This window comes from Carlito syrichta, unplaced genomic scaffold (genome assembly GCF_000164805.1).
Source record: "Carlito syrichta isolate Samal-C Ts95f unplaced genomic scaffold, Tarsius_syrichta-2.0.1 Scaffold305226, whole genome shotgun sequence".
NCBI classification, from domain to species: domain Eukaryota; kingdom Metazoa; phylum Chordata; class Mammalia; order Primates; family Tarsiidae; genus Carlito; species Carlito syrichta.
Genome location: NW_007249322.1, coordinates 47,500 through 69,099, shown reverse-complemented (window position 1 = coordinate 69,099; position 21,600 = coordinate 47,500). Strand labels below are relative to the sequence as shown.

Here is a 21,600-nt window from a genome sequence, read left to right as displayed (position 1 = left end):
AAATGTAATGTGGAGCAACTACCTCAAATTTACTTTTTAGCTTTCAGAAATTTTTTAATCCTATTCTTTTTAAGGTCATTTTCAGGCATTTTATAATTTTTTTCACTGTTGCTTTGATACAATAAGTATATTTTCATTATGCCATCTAATAATTTATTACTAATATAAAAAAATCTGCCAGGCATAGTGACTCACACCTGTAATCCCAGCACTTTGGGAGAATGAGGCAAGAAGATTGTTTGAGCCCAGGAGTTCAAAACCAGCCTGGGCAACATGGCAAGACCTTGTCTATACAAAAATATAAAAAATGTTATTAATCAAAAAAAGTTAGCTGGGTGTGGTAGTGCATGCCTATGATTCCAGCTCCATGGAAGGCTGAGATGGAAGAATCACCTGATCACAGCAGATTGAGGCTATGATAGCTGTGATCATACCTCTGAACTTCAGTGTGGGTGACAGAGTAAGACTGACTCAAATAAATAAATAAAAATAAAAAGTATCATCACCGTTTACATATTTATCTTGTGTTTTGCCCTTTCAATTAAATTATTTAATACTTTTAAGCAATATTCCACTGACTTTATGTTGTTTAAGATATACCGTCATATAAAATATAAGCAACTTAAAATTTCCCTCTTTCTTTTCAAAGTTAATCATTTCTATTTCATGCACAATTTCTTGGCCAGAACGTCTCAGAAAGCATTAAACAAAAATGATACAATGAAGCATTCTTTGCTTACTCCTGATCTTAATGGAAAATGCATTTAGTGTTTCACGATTAAGTATGATGTTGTTTATTAGATTAAAATAAAGATCTTCATTACACGAAGAACATATTATACTTCTAATTTTTTAAAAGCTTTACAAAATCTTAAACTTTATTCACTTTTAGGCAATATATTAAGATTTTTTGTTCTACCTGTTGAAGTGACGATTTAATAGATTGCCTAAATTAAACTGCCATTGAATCCTTTTAATGTACCATTTAATTTCATTTCCTAGCATTTTATATGTTATCACCTTTTCTACATGCACAGTAAAATTTATTTATAGCTACACTTCTCAATCTGTTTTATAAACACAGCTTCCACAGTAGATTTTCAAAATCAAATAAGCTTGTGAATTCTGTGTACTAAGCCATCTACAGAGATTCAAAATACATATAAAATACTAAATATAGTTCAAAAAAGACCATCAGCGGGTGGGGGGTGGGGGAAGAAGCTTGCTCAAGTCCCCCCCCCCACCAAGTCTAATAGATTTCATGGATTTTTTTCTGTCCATATTTTCAGCTTTATTTTGAGTCAATTTTGCTAAAGCATATTTGAAAGAATATACTAATTTCCTTGAGAAGATTTTTATTAGAACATGTTACATTGTTGTAATTCTTATATATTCTTAAACGTTTTTAAAAAATTGTTCCTCCTGCTTTATTGCCAGGACCTCAGGACTTTGTATAGTAGATATGCAATGTTCCCTTCCAGGGACAGACTTTTATCCCACAACTAAATCTCATTAGACTTCTTAAAGGAGCGTGTGGAGAGGCATCGAAAGTTTGTGAGCTTGGAGGTGGAGACAGTGGCTGAAGGGCTTGAGAGATGAGAGAAATCTAGGTGGGGAGCAAGAAGGGAATAACAAGGAAACTACAGGATACGCTGTTAGTCAGTTTTCCTCTTCACGCCCCCACCACCCCACCCCCCAGCAAGTCATTTAAACCATAATTTACGTATTCATTTCAGCAGAGAACCGGGTATAAGAAAATACAAAGCAGGCTTTGCATAAGAAAATACAAAGCAGGAAAATACAAAGCAGGCTTCATGATGTGAGTGTGTTACATTGATCATTAGCAATGAGTTAATGGGCTTTAAGGATAAAAAATAATTATAGAAAAGGCTTAAGACACTTCTTTGTTAAAAATAAATAGCCATTGTAGAATAGCCTTGAAAAATGGGTCTTTTAAGAATTTAAGGAGTTGGAATATTCAAAGTGGTCAAGAAAATAGACAGCAGCTGGGAACTAAGAGAATAAGATGAACAAAGTAGGAGTTATGCTTAAGGACAGAACGGAATGTTTTGAAGACCACAAGATAGTGATATCTTTAAAAAAGATATCTGTACATGAGGGAATTCATGTCAGAGTGGCTTTCTGAAAAACATCACGTATGAGTTACTTGCTCTGTTCTTTGTCCTAAGCAAGGTTACTAATTGTGTCTGATGTCAAGGATTTTCAAAGGCAACTTCTTTGTAAAAAAAAGTATATAATCTAGATGTGAACTAACAATAAACGGCATTTGTCCTGCTTATAGCAGAGTCAGTGTCCAAGTTTTTCTCTCTTTTACCAACTCTGTCTCTCATTCAGGAAACCCTGATCTGCAGGAGCTGGCCTCCTGCAGGCAATAACAGGGAAACTATAGGATACTCTGTTAGTCAGGTTTCCTCTCCACGCCCCCACCATCCCACCCCCAACAAGTCATTTAAACCATAATTTATGTATTCATTTCACCAGAGAACTGGGTAAGCCAAGCTAAGGCCAAAATAATTGTGTGTGGTTAGAGTGTGTTCAAGAGACCTGTCACAATTGAACTGGGTTAGTCTTGAACACAGAGATGGAGGTGTGCTTCAAATGACCTTCATTTAGGAAAATCACATTCCTCCATGATGTGGAAAGATGATGAATATGCTTCCTTCTGTCTGCCATGGACGACATCTTCACTCTTGATGAGCCAGCACTACTTTTTTTTTTTTTTTTGCTACTCTGTTCCCTTCTCCTTTCCTTGGCTTCCCCTTTCCATGGAGCTTCTTTGAATGCATTTGCTCATCCTTAAAACCCTGAAGCTCATCTCTGTAGAGGCCAAGAAAATGGAGTGTCCCTATGAATGCAAAGTAAGTGTTGTGATTTGCAACACACTTGGCCAAAGGCTGTTCACTGAACACTTTCACCAATTTCATGGACTTGGAATCAGTAGGCCTGGTGACTTCACCAAACAACTGGGCACTCAGATGAGACATGCACAAGGCATATTCTGGACCTGATCTTCCTCACCCATGTGCCCGCCAACATTTTTGATAAATTGATTTATCATCTTTATTGACACATTTTTTCCTACTGTTTTCATATCTACTATCCTTTTTCTATCATTTTGAATAAAATGGATAGTTCACTCATTCTGTCATCACTTTTTCTTTCCTTTTTTTTAAATAATAAAAGCATTTAAAGTTATGAATTTGTCTCTGAGCATAGGCTTTGCCACATCAAATACAATGACAATGGCTTTAGCCATACATATTAAATTTTAGATTTGATAAAAATGTGTTCTTGAAGCAATGCCAGCAAGAATAGAAAGTTCTGACTATTCCTTTATTCCAAAGACACACTAATTTGACAAAGAACACAGAAAATTTCCTTTGTGAGAAATCCAAAAAACAGTTGCGAGGCTCCTGCATCCCAGGCCATTGTGAAACCAGTCACACTGAAGATGGTGAGAGTATCTGAGACATCATTTCGTTGTAAGTCCTGCTCCCAATTATAGCACCATCTGATCAGAAGGAAACCCCCAGCTTTCAGCTTTTCTCTAAAAGAGAGAAGGAAAAAACTGGACCATATGTCCAATGTTCTGATTTTCTGGTGGGTGCTGCTTGAGGCACTTGCATTTGTCTCACCTATCTCAGAGCACTCATGGGTTTTGACATACTCCAGTTACCTGGGGGTCACTGGGAACAAAGTTTAAAACTAGCAATCTAGAATATGCCACAACCCCACTCCTCTAGCTCAGTGTAAGTTGGTGAAAAAAACTACAGCTCCCAGATACTCTCAAAAAAAGGAAAAAAAAAGAAAAAGGACTGAGCCATACATCCAATTTTTTTTCTAGAGCCTGCACAAGGCCTTGGCTTCTGTCTCACTTGTCTTGGAGTACATACAAGACTCTAGGAGAACACTGAGAATAAAGATGGTGATTTGAACTAGCACAAAGGCTTAAGGGCCCTTGAGAATGCCTGGCCGAGCTGATTAGTAAGACTATTTTGTATGTGAGACCAGTCCAGGAAAGGCAGTTGCTTTGTCTAATGGGAAGACACCACATTAAGAATCAAAGAAAATGAAGCAACAGGGATATATGTTCCAAAAGTAGAATAAGATGAATATCCAAAAACTGACCCTAATGTAGCAGAAATATATGATTTCCCTGACAGAAAATGGAAAACAACCATAATAAGATGCCCAATGAAGTCAGGAGAGCAATGCACAAACAAAGTGAAAATGTCAACACAGAGATACAAAGTATTAAAAAGAAATCAGAAATCAAAGAGCCGAAGAATATAATAACTGAACCAAAAAATTCACTGTGGGGGAGGGGCTTCAACAGCAGTCTAGATATTTAAAAAAGGAAAAAAGAAGTGAAAAAAGCTAAAGAAACCAAGCTGAGCTACCACCAAGCTGACCAACATACTCATGATGACAGTTTAGAACAAGAAGAGAGAGAGAAAGAATGGGGAATGACACTCATTCAAATGATTGATGGTCACGAAGCTCCCAAATATGAAGAAAAAAGAGGACATCCAGATCCAAGAAGCTCAATAAATTCCAAATGGGATGAACCTAAAAATGACAACACTGAGAAACATTGTCATGGAAAGTCCAAGACAAAGAGAATTTTAAAAGCAGCAAGAGAAAAGTGGCATGCCATGTACAAGGGAACCTGTACATAAATGACGAGTATGTTTCTCGGTTGAAACATTGAAGGCCCGAAGAGAATAGGATTGTATATTTAGAGTGCTGAGAGAAACAAAACAAAACAGCCCTGCTAACCAAGAGTATAATACCTGGTAAACAGTCCTTTCAAAATGAAAGAGAGATAGACTTCTCAAATAAACAGAAGCTGAAAGAATTTATCACCACTAGATTGGCCTTACAAGAAATGTTAAAAGAAGTTTTTCAAGTTAAAGCAAAACGATGCTAAATAGTAATGCAAAAGGAAGTAAACGTATAACAATCTCTGGTGAAGGTTAATATGTAGACAAATACAGAATAGTGTAATACTGTAATAATGGCAGGTAAGTCACTTTTAAACCTAGTAAGAAAGTTTAAATATAAAAGTAATAAAAACTATAAAATATTTTAATAAATAATTTAAAATATATACATTTAGAAATCAATCAATATAAAGCATATATATGTATTTATTGAAGTTAAATTATTAGCTTAAAACAGAATATTATACTGCAGAAAGGGGCTTAAAAAGACATCTACAATGTCAGAAATTAGGTTAAGCATGTACTCAGAATTACCCAAGGTAGCCCAGAAAGTCTATAATAGCAAGGACTCACTTGAAAACCAACAAACCAAAAAGATGGCCAAAGTAGTAGCAGCAGCTTTACAGGAAGTTAAACCCAAGCAGCCAACAGGGAAAAAAGGAACCAGCACCGGGTAAAAAACTCCACTAGCAAAAAAAATCCCTAACTGCCCAGCGCATTTGGGCTATAAAAGGCATTCCAGTCCCAGAAAGCAAAAGGCAGGTCTGGGAATTCTTGAGAGTTGTAGGATACTACCGACTATGAATCCCTAAGTTTGCTGAACTCGCAAAACCCTCTATGAAATAACCAAGGGATCAGAGCCTAGTTTTAAATGAACACCAGAGTGGGACAAAGCTTTCCAAGCCCTTAAAAATGCCCTGGTCTCAGCTGCGGCCCTGGTCTTGCTGGATATTGAAAAACCTTTCCACCGTTATGTAGATGAAAGATGAGGCATCGCCTGGGGGTCCTAACCCAAAAGCTCGGCCCATGAAACAGGCCGGTCGCCGGCCTGTCAAAAAAACTGGGCCCGGTAGCCTCGGGCTGGCCACCTTGCTTGCGGGTTATAGCAGTCACTGCCATGTTAGTAAAGGACTCAGACAAACTAACATTGGGGCAGAATCTGACTGTCATGGCCATGCATGCAGTGGAGTCTTTACTCCGAGGGGCCCCTGACAAATGGATGTCCCACAGGGCCGCCGCATTGTTGTTATAAAACAACTGAGTTTCAGAAACTGTGCTGGGACATAATTGATGTCCTGAGAACAGGATGGCAGCAGTTTCATCTAGAATGGAGTAAGGTATGCAGGGTCACTCTACAGGGAACTATTTGGGCTGAGCCTCTTCTACAGGGAACATAGGCTCAAAAAGCAGAACTGACTGCCCTAACCAAGGCCCTAAAAGCAGGTGAAGGAAAAGTTGCCAACATCTACACTGACAGCAGGTATGCATTTGCAACTGCACACATTCATGGGACAATTTGCAGGGAGCGGGAATTGCTCACCGCAGAGGGGAAAACTATAAAAAATAAAGTGAAGGTCTTAGACCTCCTGGCAGCAATATGGGCCCCCAAACAAGTCTCCATCATCCATTGCCCAGGCCACCAAAAAGAAAACTCAAAAGAGGCAATAGGAAATAGAAAAGCAGATCAAGCATCCAGAGAAACTGCTTACCGCAGAACCACCTGCCTGCTGGCGCTGCCTCCTCCGGTTCTATGTGAGCCACCAAAATATACAGAAAAGGACTTCCTCGCTGCACAAAAATTGCAGACAACCTCAAATCCAGACAGATGGCTTCAACTTCAGGACAGCAGAGCCTTCCTCCCTAGAGTCCTGGGACAACAAATCCTAAGGCAGCTCCACGAAGGTACTCATTTGGAAAGGACAAAACTAACCGAACTTGCGAGAAAAGAATTCTATCTCCCTCATCTGGACCAGCTCGCCCAGGAGCTCATTCAAGGCTGCGTGTGATGCCAGCAGACTAATAATGCTAAGGTCAGTGTATCCACTCAAGGGGTCCGAGATAGGGGACTAACCCCTGGGAGACATTGGGAAATAGATTTTTCAGAAGTCAAACCTGGACAATATGGATATAAATACCTATTGGTCTTGGTAGACGTCTTCTCGGGATGGGTCGAGGCATTTCCTACAAAAACTGAAACTGCTTCTGTAACAGTAAAGAAACTCTTAAATGACATCATACCAAGATATGGTCTACCTATTTCAAAATAGGCTCAGATAATGGCCCAGCATTTATTTCTAAACTTACTGAAGGTATTACAAAAACCTTGGGGATAAATTGAAACTTACATTGTGCTTATCATCCCCAGAGTTCAGGACAGATAGAAAGAATAAATCGGATGCTTAAAGAGACCTTGACCAAATTAACCCTGGAGACCAGCGAAGGTTGGGTAACACTCCTTCCCTATGCCCTCTTAAGGGCCAGGTGTATCCCCTACATCAAGGGGCTAACCCCCTTCGAAATTCTGTTTGGACGGCCCCTGCGGTTACTTCCAAAAATTGGACTGGAAAAAGCACTAGAACTGTCTAACCATAATTTGCTTCAGTCACTGCAGGCTCTTCAAAAAGCTCAGCAAGCTGTCACTGAGACCGTGCAGGCAGCCTTCTGGAAACTGGTTCTGGAACATCCACACCTGTTCCAGCCCGGTGACCAGGTCTGGATAAAACGACACAAAGCTGAGGCTCTTACCCCAAGGCGGAAAGGGCCCCACATAGTAATCCTTACTACTCCTACAGCTGTCAAAGTCAGCGGTGTCTGCCCCTGGATTCATCATTCACAAGTAAAGGCAGCCACCACCGCACCTCTGGAAACATGGAAATCATCAAACCAGCTACTAGAGAAGATCGTCTAAAGATAAGACTTTTGTGGACCCCGGAATCTTAATCATATTCCTTGCATACTTTCCCCAGTTTGAGGCTGATTGCCCTAACCCGCATAATCCCTATACTCCAGGGAACTATTCCTGGGAACTGAGAAATACCGTCACTGGGATCATAATTGCCACCTACAGAGGAAGTGGGCAGCCTGTCTTTAATTTTAACCTTTGTAAATTATGTCCAGGTCTAACCCTTAGGGCCACACACACTGACGAATGTGGCACCTTAGCTTATGAAAAAGGACTTAAATCTGTTGGTTTTTATGCTTGCCTGGCATTGGGACCAGCCCATTGCCACAAAGCAGGACAATACCACTGTACTGCATGGGAGTATGAATCTATTGCTCCTTGGAAAAACCGAGACCCATACATAAGCCTACACAGGAGAAAGCCTGCTTCCCAATGCCGCCAAATACAAACATGCAACCCACTTAAACTCACTATAATACTTTGGGATGCCCTCAGCATCCGCCAGGTATGGAAAATGGGTAAAACGTGGGGGCTCAGAATGTATGCTGAAGGACCCGATCCTGGCATGCTGTTTACTATTCAAAGGCAGGCCATCCCCAAACCCTAAATCCTATGGGTCCCAACAGCCACTTGATTCTCCAAAAATCTGAACCTTCCGAATACCCCCCAACCCAACTGCCCCAGGCATCTGGTTCTACCTACTCAACAATTTTGGGGGCAGGTCCCGCTCCCCTACCCACCGCATTAGTGCCCGGGAATGAAAATCATTTCCTCCCTATGATATCCGCTGTTTATCGGTTTGCAAATGCCACTCATCCTGAAGTAACAAAAGACTGCTGGCTATGCCTAGACCCTCGACCCCCTTATTACGTAGGAATTGCAGTGAACTCCTCAATAGGCAACACCAAAAAGCATGTACACGTTCTTAACCTCGCTACAGCTCAGTCCTTAGGACTATGTCCCTGGGGACAGAACTCGGCCCTTACTCTGGGAGATCTTCAAGACATGGATCTTGCCTTTATTCTCCCTTTTATAATATAAGTAATTCTCCCTACCAAATGTCATGTCATACCACCTCTGTAATAAGTATCCCCAATCCACAAACCTCTAAAGACCTCCACATGGCTGTTGCACCCCCCCACCACCTGGTTTGCTTGTTCACAAGTTATAACACCCTGTATTGCTTTAGAATACTTCAGGGACACTGCAGAAATCTGTGTCTTCATGCATATACTACCCCAGGTATATATCTATGAAGGAACGGAGGGACAAGAACACCTTGGACTCTCAGGCCTCGGGCAATCCAAGTGGGTCCCCATATTACTGCCCCTCCTCATTAGCCTAGGAATTGCAGGGTCCACAGCAATAAGTACAGCTTCTCTGGTCGTTGAGAACCAAAACCTCAAAACGCTAAGTAAATATGTAGATAAGGACCTAGGACTCCTGGAGTCAAGCATATCCCGCCTAGAGCCACAAGTGAATTCCTTAGCTGAGGTCGTGCTCCAAAATAGGAGGGAACTTAATCTCCTCTTCATGAAGCAGGGAGAGCTATGCATGGCCCTAGGAAAAACATGCTGCTTCTATGCAAACCAATCTGGGGTCATCCGAGACACTCCTGCCCTGGTAAAAGACAATCTAAAACAAAGAGAGCTGCAAAGACAAGCCTTGGAAAATTGGTATCAGTCCCTCTTTTCTTGGTCCCCCTGGTTCACAACCCTGGTCTCGGCAGTGGCAGGGCCTCTCCTCCTGCTCCTAGTAGGTATAACAGGAGGGCTTAGTTAAAACCCTCCTTGGTTATGTTAAAAATAGTGTGTCATTAATAAAATTAATGTCCTCAAAACTCAATATAATCCCCTATATGAAGAGTCAATGATTTGACTCCAGGAACAACTGAAAGGGAGGAATGTGGAAGGGGGCTTAAAAAGACATCTACAATGTCAAAAATTAGGTTAAGCACGTACTCACCCTTTGCACAGTTACAAAATTCCCTTCCTGGAAACTGGCAACAGCACCTGCTGGCTAGGTTAAACTGTTTATCAGTTTTTTTTTCACTTCTGTGAACCCCACTAGCATTGCTTGAACAATTCCTAGGTCTCCAGGATGTTGTGGTTTGGCCCACTTGGAAAGTCCCAATGTAGTTTTGCCCCATTGAAGCAAGCCCCTACAGTAAATGGGGGCCCTTGCTGTGGGACTAGCATGTCCAGCAGGCAAGTGGTCACCGGCTGGCTCTTGGCTAATAAACCTCTCCTTTCTATAACTTGTACTTTTGGTGTTGGTGTCTGTGAATTAAGTGCTCAGTCCCTATTTCAATATCTGTAAGTTGTTTCATGTAAGGCCAATGGTAACCACAAAAAAAATACCTAAAGAAGCTAAACAATATAAAAAATATAATGGAATCAAATCATACCAACACACACAAAAAATCAATAAAACACAAAAAAAGACAGCAAGAGAGGAAAAGAAGAACAAAATAACTACAAAAAGGACAGAAAACAATTAACAAAATGGCAATAGTACATCCTTTTCTATTAATAATTATTTGAATATATGTAAATTAAACTCCATACTAAAAGACATAGAGTATCTGAATGGATTACAAAAAGATCCATTATATGCTGTATACAAGAGACTCACTTTAGATTTAAGAATACACTTAAGCTGAAAATGAAGGGATGGAAAAGACATCTAATAAAAGGTACCAAAAAAAATTATACTTAGACAAAATGGATTGTAAGTCCAAAACTGTCACAAAAGACAAGGAAAAACATTATACAAGGATAAAAGTGTAAACTTAACAGGAAACATAACAATTATAATACATCCACTAAATATCAGAGTACTTAAACATATAAAGAAAACAATGACATAGACAGCAATACAGTAATAGGAGGAGACTTTAATATTCCACTTCTAATAATGGACAGAGCATCCAGACAAAAAAATCAATAAAAAACAGCAGACATGAATAACGCTATAAACCAAATGGACCTAGCAGACATAGAAGACTCCACTAAACAGTAGCAGAAAGTACATTCTTCTCTATCGTACATGCAACAGTCTCCAAAAGAAATTACATGTTAGCAACAAAATAAGTCTTAACAAATTTAAGAAGATTGAAATTATACTAAGTATTTTTTCCAGCCACAATGTGAAAGCAGAAGTAGCAAAAGAAAAACTGTAAAATGCACAAATATGTGGAAATTAAACAACATACTTGGACAATCAGTGGATCAAAGAAGAAATCAAAAGAGAAATTAGAAAATACCTCAAGACAAATGGAAACGAAAACACAACATACCAAAACTTATAGGATATGGTAGAAACAGAAATAAGAGGAAAGTTTATAGCAACAAGCACCTACATTTAAAAAGAAGAAAGATCTCAAGCAACTTAACTTTATTTATTTATTTATTTATTATTTTATTTTTTTGAGTTGGAGTCTCACACTCTTGCCCAGACTGGAGTGCAGTGGCCATTCCCGGCCACCGCAGCCTCGACCTGCTGGGCTCCGGTGATCCTTCCGCCTCAGCCTTCCAAGTAGCTGGAACTACAGGCACACGCTACCACACCTGGCTAATTTTTTTTGATTTATTGTTGAGATGAGGTCTCGCCAAGTTGCCTAGGTGGGTCTCGAACCTGCAGGCTCAGGCGATCTACTCACCTCAGGCTCCCAATGCGCAGGATTACAGGCTGAGCCACCGAGCCTGACTTAAAATAAATTTTTTGAAAGGACAAGCAAAATTGACAAAACTTTAGCTAGACTAAGAAAAAAAGAGAAGACTAAAATAAATAAAATAAAAAATTAAAGAGGAGACATTACAACTGATATTACCGAAATACAAAGGATAATAAGAATTAATAATTATACACCAACAAATTGGATCACCTAGAAGAAATAGATACATTTCTAAAAAAATGACAATCTGCCAACAGAAATAAAAAATTTGAACAGACTTAAAATGAGAAAGGACATTGACCTAGTAGTCAAAAACCTCTCAACAAAGAAAAGCTCAGAACCTGATAGCTTCACTGGCAAATTCTAGCAACCATTTATAAAATAATTAACACCCATTTTTCTCAATCCTTTCCAAGAATCTAAAGAGAAAACACCTTCAAATTCATTATATAATGTCACCCATCATTACTTTAATGAAAATAGAATTATTTTCTTAATTTTTGTTTTCCTTGTTAGTGTAAATAATTGGAACTGATTTTTGTTTTTTGATTTTGTATCCTGCATTTTACTGAATAAGCTTGTTAGTTCTATCAGTCGTTGTTATGTTCTTTTTCTTTTCTTTCTTTCTTTCTTTAATATTTAGGCTTTTCTACATATGAGATTATGCCATTTGCAGACAAGAACATTTTATTTCTGTTTTAATTGGGCATCTTTTATTTAATTTTCTTTCTTTTTTTTTTTTTGCCTGATCGCCTTGGCTAGGACGTTCAGTACTATTTCAAATGGAAATGATGAGAGAGGATATCCTTGCCTTGCTCCCAATTTAGAGAAAAAATTTTTCTTTTTTCATCCCTGAAAATGACATTAACCATAAGATTTTAAATATATGGACTCTATTATGTGAAGGTATTTCTTTCTATTCCTAGTTTAGAAGATTGAAGTTGATTCAAATGTTCATAGTTGTCAAAGTGATTTACAAATTTAATGTATTCTCTATCAAAATTCCAGTGGCATTTCTTTTTTCCTGGAAATAGAAAAGATAATCCTGGCTGGGTGCGGTGGCTCAGCCTACAATCCCAGCACTTGGGAGGCCAAGGTGAGAGGATTGTCTGAGCCCCGGGATTTGAGACCAGCCTGGGTAACTTGGTGAGACCTCGTCTCTATAATAAATCACAAAACTATCCAGACATGGTGGTGTGCTTCTGTAGTTCCAGCTACTTGGAAGGCGAAGGCAGAAGGTTCGCCTAAGTCCAGCAGGTCCAGGCTGCAGTGGCTGTGAGCAGGCCACTGCACTCCAGCCTGGGCAACAGAGTGAGACTCCAACTAAAAAAATTAATTTAAAAAAAAAAGGAAAAGGTAATCCTAAAATTCATATGGAGTAGCAAAGGACCCAAGACAGCCAAAACAATCTTGAGAAATAATAAAAAACTGATGACATAAAGGAAAGATTCATGACATTGGTCTTGGCAATGATTTCTTGGATATGACACAAAGGCACAGTCAATGAAAGCAAAAATAGACATTCAGGTTTCCTTTGCACAGCAAAGGAAACAATTAGCAGAGTGAAAAAACAATCTATGAGTGGGAGAAAATATTTGTAAATCATATATCTGATACAGAGTTAATATTCCAAACATATAACAAAAACTTCAACTTGGCCAAAACAAAACAACAACAAAATAACCCTATTGAAAAAAGGACAAAAGACTTGAATAGACATTTCTCAAAAAATACATACCAATGACAAAGAGGTACCTCAAAAGGTGCTCAGCATCGCCTATCATCAAGAAAATGCAAACTAAAACTGCCATGAGTCATCATCTCATACCTGTTGGGATGGCTATTGTCAACAAAAGAATAGCAAGTGTTGATGAGCATGTAGAAAAATTGGGACCCTTATGACACTGTTGGTGTGGGAATATAAAATTGTGCACTACCCGTGGAAAACAGTATGGAGTTTCATAAAAAAAGAATTTAAAATAGGACCACCATGTGATCCAGCAATCCCATTTCTGAAAATTTACTTAAAAATCTGAAATTAGGAACTTGAAGAGATATTTGCACTCCCATGTTTATTGCAGCATTATTTGTAGCAGTGGCCAAAATGTGGAAACAACATAAATCTCCATTAACAAATGAATGGATAAAGAAGCTCTGGTATGTATATAATAAACTATTTTCAGTCTTAAAAAAAAGAAGAAAATCCTGCCCTATATTATGACATGGATTAACCTTGAGGATATCATGTTAAGTGAAATAAGCATGCTATCAATATTCACATGAAGTATATAAAATAGTCACATAGAAGCAGAGAGTGGAATGAGGGTTGCCAGGGCCCGGGAGGGGAGAGGAACAGGGAATTGGTATTCAATGAGTGTAACATTTGAGTAATACAAGATGATTAAGATGAACTGGTGTCCAACACTGAGCCTATGGCCAACAATAATGTATTGTACACTAGAAATTTGTTAAGGGGTTATATCTCTTGTTAAATGTTCTTATGACAGGAAAAGAAGGAATACCATTTTTTCTCTATTTTTGCAAGCATCTTAGTGTGTCTATGAGAGAGGCTGTGAAGGGCTCCTCAGATGACATTTGAAAGCAAAAGCTCTTTGCACTCACCGTTGATATTGCCTGTTTCTGGAGCATGTTCAAAATAGCAAGAGCACCATGGTTATCATCATCATTCACATTTGATGTTCTCTGAGTGTGACATGGTGAGAGAAGTCAGTAGGAAAGGAATGTAAAGCCTTTTTCCATTGGGAAACTCATATCGTTAAAAATACCCCCAGCTACTCAACAGGGTGGCTGTAGGAAATACCAATGGGGTGTACATTTCTAGGTAGCCTGAAGAGAAGATTCTGAATATCATTACCACAAAGAAACGATAAGTTTCTTTCAGTTGGAAAATAAAAGTAAGTTTTATTGAAATGACAGAGAACAGGCTACTTCACAGGCAGAACAGCCCGAGCTTGTCTAGAGGAAGAACAGGAACCCTATATTGCTGGAGCTTTATTGTTACAGCTATCTCTTGATTACATGCTAAGCAAGAGGTGGATTATTCATGGGTTTTCTGGGAAGGGAACAGGGAGTTCCCAGAATCAAGGGTTCCTCCCCCTTTTAAATCATACAGGGTAACTTCCAGGAGTTGCCATGGTAATCGTAAAGTGTCATGGCACAGGTGACGTGTTTCTTTAGCATGGTTATACACTATAATTAGAGTACAATGAACAAAAAGGGCAAGGAAAGGACACTTTTGATGCCATCTTGGTCTCAGTTGATCTCAGCTGGATTATGACCTTCATTTTGGAAACTAGTCCTGCCAGATGCCTGTCTCATCGCCCCCTCAGATATATATACTCCTCCTTAACCTTAAGGGATGGCAGAAGGTCAAAGGTCTATTTTCTATAACTGCTTCCTGCTGATTTTTATTGGCATGGGCCCTGCCTGGTATTTGAGGACTAAAAATCTCTGGATCTAAGGGACCCAACACAGGACATTTCCATTTTCCAGGTTAGAGGGCAAGATGAGCCAGAAGCCTTGTGCCAGTGTCATCTTTACATGGAATTGTTGTGATCTAAAAGACACAAACGGCCGGGCTTGGTGGCTCAGCCTGTAATCCCAGCACTTTGGGAAGCCGAGGCAAGTGGATTGCCTGAGCCTGCGGGTGGAGACCACCCCGGGCAACTTGGCGAGACCTCATCTCTACAATAAAATAAAATAAAAAATTAGCCAGGTGTGGTAGTGATGTGGATTTTTCAGGTCAGCCTGGGCTTCGAGAGTGTCAGCTCTGTGGGTTAGCCAGCCAAGCTCCAAAGAGGTCATGGAGGGGCTGGTAAGCCTAGCCCCAGAAGTGTCAGCTCTTATGGGCTGGCAAGCCAAGCCCTGAGAGTGTTGCTGGTTTGGTGGGCTGGCAAGCCTAGCCCCCTGGGTGTCTCAGCTTCGGAGTCTCGCCTTCTTCGGGCAACTCTCCTGGTTCAGCCAGCTCCATCGTCTGGCAAACCAGCCTCTGGGGTGCATGGCTTTTCGCCTCCGATGATCTTTGGCAGCTCTTCAGGTTGCAGCTTTTCAAGGTCGAGGTTCTCGTCTCATGCCCAGAAAGAATGAGGGACACAGACGGCTGGAAAGTGAGCAAGCAGGATTTATTGAGAGGACAGAGAAACTTCCACAGTGGGAGGGGATCCTAAGACTTGCCCCTCTGGGGCTCAAACCTGGTGCTTATATAGCCCTAAGTCCAAGCTGATTGGCTCACACTAGCTGTGAGCTGCTGCTGCTCTGATTGGTCAGTATTAAAGACCAATTGGCAGGAGGTAGGGGCCTAATGGTGAGCTGATTGGTTGCTTTTCGATCCCAGCAGTGAGGACTTTAGCTCTACCTTGAGAGGCTCACAGAGAGCTTGTTTACCAATGCTGAGCCTGAGAGGCCTGCCAGGAGTTCACTACAATGTTACCAGAGGACTCACCTCTCTGTCTGCCTAGCCGTTCTCTAGTTATCTCCTGTCTTAGTAGCATGTGCCTGTAGTTTCAGTTTCTTAGAAGACTGAGGTGGAAGGATTGCTGGATCCCAGCAAGTCGAGGCTGCAGTGGCTGTGAGAGTGCCACTGCACTCCAGCCTGAGTAACAGAGTGAGACTCCAACTCAAAAAAAAGAAAAAAGAACGAAAGAAAGACACAAGAGTTGGAACAGGATAGAGATTCCGGAAACAAAATCTCAATTTCTCAACCACCTCATCTTCGACAAAGCCTCCACCAACAACCACTGGGGAGAGGAGAACCTATTCAATAAATGGTGCTGGGAAAACTGGCTGACCACATGCAGAAGCTTGAAACGGGACACCTACCTATCACCATACACAAAAATCAACTCTAAATGGACCAAAGACCTAAACGTAAAACCTCAAAGTATAAGAACCTTAGAAAATGCAGAAGACATCCTTATAGAGATTGAAACTGGCAACCAATTTAAAAAGCCAAGTGCCCATGCCATAAGAGGTAAGATAGACAAGTTGGACCTCATCAAACTGAAAAGTTTCTGCAAATCAAAAGAAACCATCAAGACAGCAAGGAGACAGCCCACAGAATGGAAAAAAAAATTTGCCAATTATATATCGGACAAAGACCAAACATCCAGAATCTACTAGGAACTCAAACATGCTAAATGGGAAAAAAAAGCCAAACGGTCCCATTAAAAAGTGGGCAAAAGACATGAATAGACAATTCTCAAAAGAAGATATACGGGCAGCCAACAGACACATGAAAAAGTGCTCAGCCTCACTCATCATCAGAGAAATGCAAATCAAAACCACATTGAGATACCGCCTAACCCCAGTAAGAATGGTCATCATAAATAAAACAAACAACAAGAGATGCTGGTAAGGATGTGGAGAAAAAGGAACTCTTCTGCACTGCTGATGGTAATGCAAACTAGTGCAACCTTTTTGAAAACAGTGTAGTGATTTCTGAAAGAACTAGACATTGACCTTCCATATGACCCAGCAATCTCCCTATTGAGAATATACCCCAAAGAACTCAAATCATCCTACAAAAAAGATACCTGCACACGTATGTTTATTGTAGCACTATTCACAACAGCAAAAACATGGAACCAACCATGCGGCCCATTGAAACTGGCCTGGAATTTTTTTAAAATGTGGTACATATACACAATGGAATATTATGCAGCCATAAAGTAGGATGAACATATGAACTTTGTAGCAACTGGGATGGATTTAGAGTCTATCATACTCTGTTATCTATCACAGAAACAAAGAACAGAATACCACATGCTCTCACTCAGAAGCGGACGCTGAACATTTACCATAAAACTATAAGAAAGGGATTGGCAGTAGCGGGATACTGCCTGGATGGAGACACAACATCAGTAAGGGTACCTGATCTCAAACCAGGAAAAGTGGGGACCAAAGAGAGGCCCAAACTTTACCTGTAGGATGACCACTTGTGTACCTAATCCTGAATTGACTCTACATCTTTAAACAAAAAAATTTTTTAAAGACACAAACTTTACAAGAAAGTTAAATAGGTATGGGCAAAATATAAGTAATATAAGTAAGGCTATGAGTGGTTCTGACAGTTGGAGAAGTCAGGTTATACAGGGAGAAGCAGTTTTGATTGCATTCCAGGTTGAGTGAGGTGTCGGGTTCCCCTTTCTGGAGGAACGTAGCCATTTAGCTTGACTATAGATGATCTGGATATTAGTTTCAACTTCTCTGGAATGGTTAATGTAGATGCAACAAGTTTAATTGATTACCACACAGACTCTTTTCTGTTTCACTAAAAGGTAAGCGAAAGCCGGTATATTCTCAAAAGCATTTGCTAAGGAATTAAGGGAGGTTTGGAGGCGTTGTAGATTTTCTATGGCATGGATGAGATCTCTTAATATTGTCTCATGGTGGGCAAAACCACTCCAAGGAGCAGCAAATCCTAGTGCCATCCTGATTTCAGTCAGGATTAATTTTATGGCTCATTTATGCCTTCTTGTGGTGATGTTATGGATTGTCATCTTCTATTTATGGTTATTGTTGTTGTTGTTGTTGTTGTTGTTGATTTTGAGTTGGAGTTCCACTCTGCTGCCCAGGTTGGAGTGCCGTGGCACAATTGCAGCTACCACAACCTCTAGCTGTTGGGCTCAGATGATCCTTCCGCCTTAGCCTTCCAAGTAGCTGGGATTACAGGTGTGCCTCACCATGCTTGGCTAGTTTTTTTATTTATTACAGAGACAAGGTCTTGCCAGGTTGCCCAGCTGGTCTCAAACCAGCCGATCCTCTCGCCTTGGCCTCCCAAAGTGCTGGAATTACAGGCGTGAGTCACTGCATCTGCTAATTATCCTCTTTTAATTTGTCCCGTGGTACATGAACTCTGAAACTAAGAAATGTCTATGCAAGGGTAGGCCGGAGCCTGCAGAGGGAATAAGAATATGGGATTGAGGCTTCCCTCATGGGCAGCTTATTTTCCTGATGGTCACAAAGGAGTAAACAACCAAAGGTTGTGCATGTCCAGTGGAGGAGGGAAGAGTTAAACCAAGTAATCAGACTAGGTCTCCAGGAGGGTGCATCATTGCATTGGAGTACAAGAGGTCCCCTTCTGAGTTCTGTGTCTCCAGGCCCTGTCTATGCTTTTTCCTCTCCTAGGGGGCTGGTAAAAGAGTTTCCATGTGCTAGTCTCTATAGATGATGCAGACAAACAGATCCTTAATAAGAGACATTTCTATGGAGACAGAAGAAAAGCTAAGGTTAATTTCTGGAGCAGTCTATACATTGGTTTCCCTAGAGTCTGGGGACTTGTAGCCAGGAAAGAATTTTAGGACGCAGTCAAAATTGTAAACAATAATAAGACCTCAAAAATAATGAGCAAGATAATTTAATAAAAAGTGTACTACAGTTTTTTTGAGACATAATTTTCTATCTTCAGACCTCCATTTTTACCAAAGAAAAATCATAGTAGGACCAACTTATTTACAAACTAAGTTTTACATAGTTTGATTATTTGCATAAGGTGCATAAAATTATTTACCATGTAGGTTTTTTTGTTTTAACTGGCTTTGTTAGAACTCTTTCTACAAGGAATCTCAGATTAGACCTTTTAAAATCTTCTTGAGCTGGGCGTGGTGGCTCACGCCTATAATCCCAGAACTTTGGAAGGCAAAGGCAAGGGTATTACCTGAGTCCAGGGGTTTGAGACCAGTCTGAGCAACTTGGTGAGACCTTATCTCTACAATAAAATCAAAATTAGCCAGGCTTGGTGGCACACACCTGTGGTTCCAGCTACCTGGAAAGCTGAGGCAGAATGATTGCCTGAGCCCAGCAGGTCAAGGCTGTGGTTGCCATGAGTGTGCCACTACACTCTAGCCTGGGTGACAGATTGAGCCTCTGACTCAAAAAAAAAAAAAAAAAAAAAGCCTCTGGAGCCCAACGAAAGATCTGAGCCTATAAATATATGAGTTCCTCTCTTTGAGGTTGCAATTAAGTTGGAGTTTCTGAGCCTATTAGTGAGCAAACTTCTTTACCTAGCACAGGTCTGGAGTCCTTAGAAGCTGAAAAGTTACCAGACGGACCTTTCCAAGGGGCTTTTAAATTGGTTCTCTATAGATCTCAATCTTAATTCCTCAAAGCATTCTGCTATAAAATGCCATTCAAGTGAAAGCCTTGGTAAATAATCAGTATTTCCAGTCGCATCCTGTTATAAAAGAAAACCAATTCTTATTGGACTTATGCAAGTAACTATATTGCTATAAATCAATACTCACAAATAGTTTCCAACTTCTGGAGGAATCAGGTAGAGAGAAAGAAATATACTTCAAATTTTGCCTACAAGAGTATACTTTACTCAACTGTTAAAAGTTACAAACAGCTCAAAGTTTTTTTCTTGATTCTGAAAATAAAAGGAAACAGTAAGGTTTTAAAACATTATTTGTCTTCTATCAGTTCAGACCATGCAATTAACTCTTATTCTGCTCTATATTGGGTCAGCAATCCTCATCAGCATATATCTTCTCTAATAAGAGTCCTGGAAGTTTTTCCTTCTAGTCCAATGACACAATCTCCAAAGCTGTTAGAAACTGGCACTGAAGAGCACCTATCAGAATTCTTTAGCTGATTATAACCCACTTCTTAAAAGGGGTCAAAGTAAAACAATAATTGTGGGTGATAAAAGGATAGACCGAGAGTGGGAAATCATTTTTCATCTTGTTCTTAAACCCTGACGCAATGATGAGAAAACAGAAGTTATGTTTTTAGAGAAATGCACACTTTAAGTAAAATTAACTTTACAGACTTTGCCTTTTCAGACGCAGACTTCGAGGTATCACAGGTATCTCATAACGGCGATCAAGCTTGCCTAGAGTAAAGGGAATTTACAAGGCCTAAGACATCCTGCATCGGGCAAGGATTGCAAAAGTCATGAAACTTGTAATTACAAAAGTTATGACCGCTCAGAGGGGGAGCAGGTGGGGATTCGATCTTCCAGTAAACTGGGCCCTATCTACAGGGAAGCCAAGATTCCCCCAAAGCTACTCACTGGGAATGTCTAGGAGATAAGGGGAGGTGCACCCTCCACTAGCTCTAAGGAATGTTGTTCAGGAAGGTGCAGGAGAATTAGAATCCTTGTCACGCCCTTCTCTAGGGGCTGTGATAACATGGGCGGACATTAGTGGGTCTCTGTGTCACAGGATCTCCAAGACATCCACAGGTGGTTGACAAGGAAGTCACGGCAGTCACAGGCAACACGTCCAAGAAAAAGATTTAAATCAGGGCTTTGGGGGCTATGACGCCACACTCACCTAGAGTGTAGGCCCACTCCCTGTCTGTGGGAGGTGAACTTTTCTTAAATAAATCTTTTCTTTTCTCACCTCTGTGTGTTGCAATTCTTTGCATTTACTCAGATCTCTGGGTTGCCAGCGCGCCCCTCCGGCTTGCCAGCCCGGGTGGTGCTGCGCCTCCCTGTACCTTTCTCCATCCACCCTCATCCTGTCCGTACCCTAACAGGTGACAAAAGTCTTAGGGCAGCCATTGTCAAAGACACAATTGACAAGAAAATTTGAGTATTCTGTGGCATATAACAAGTTAACACAATAATTAGTATTACTGCTGATAATATATAGTTAGGCATATCAGAGCTAGATGAATGTCATTCAATTTTGGAACACATATAAATACAACCCAAAGAAAATTAAACACCCTTTCATATTTGACAATGTTTCCGGTATGATTTTAACCATACCAAATAAGCCAAATGTCTCTCTTGAGCTTCAGGGAAACCTAATATTAAAATAAATAAATAAGTAAATAAATAAATATCAGAAAGACTGAATTGAGTGTTTGAAATTTTGATATTGAAGTTTGTCAAATATCAAATGTTTTAAAAGCATGCTATCACAGGATCACAGATCATTGTATAGATAAATAGTAATTTATCTATACAAAATGATAATTCAAATATTTTTTTTTAAAAGAAAAAACCTTTACTCTTTGACAGAAGAGACTTATTTTCTCAAATAGTAAGAACTTAGAAAAGACAACATGGTGCCAATTGAATCTGTCTCTTTCCTTCATTTTTTTTATTTTTGCAGTTTATAAAAAGTAAACAAAAGTCTCTCATTATCTCTTGAAATTACACAAAAATCTTGTTCAAAAAAGAAAAATAAATTCTATCTTTATATGAGTGTATTTGAAACAGCAAAGTTAATTTTGATAAAGCCTTATAAATAAATCTAATTTTAATCATTTTGATCACAAGGTAAAATTTTTATAAGCATTTTTTAACC

General features: G+C 39.8%; 1 pseudogene; it reads right to left on the bottom strand.

Moving 5' to 3' along the window:
* Window positions 1-2,705: 2,705 nt before the first annotated feature.
* Window positions 2,706-20,802, bottom strand: LOC103263706 (annotated as a pseudogene).
* Between the last annotated feature and the right edge of the window lie 798 nt (window positions 20,803-21,600).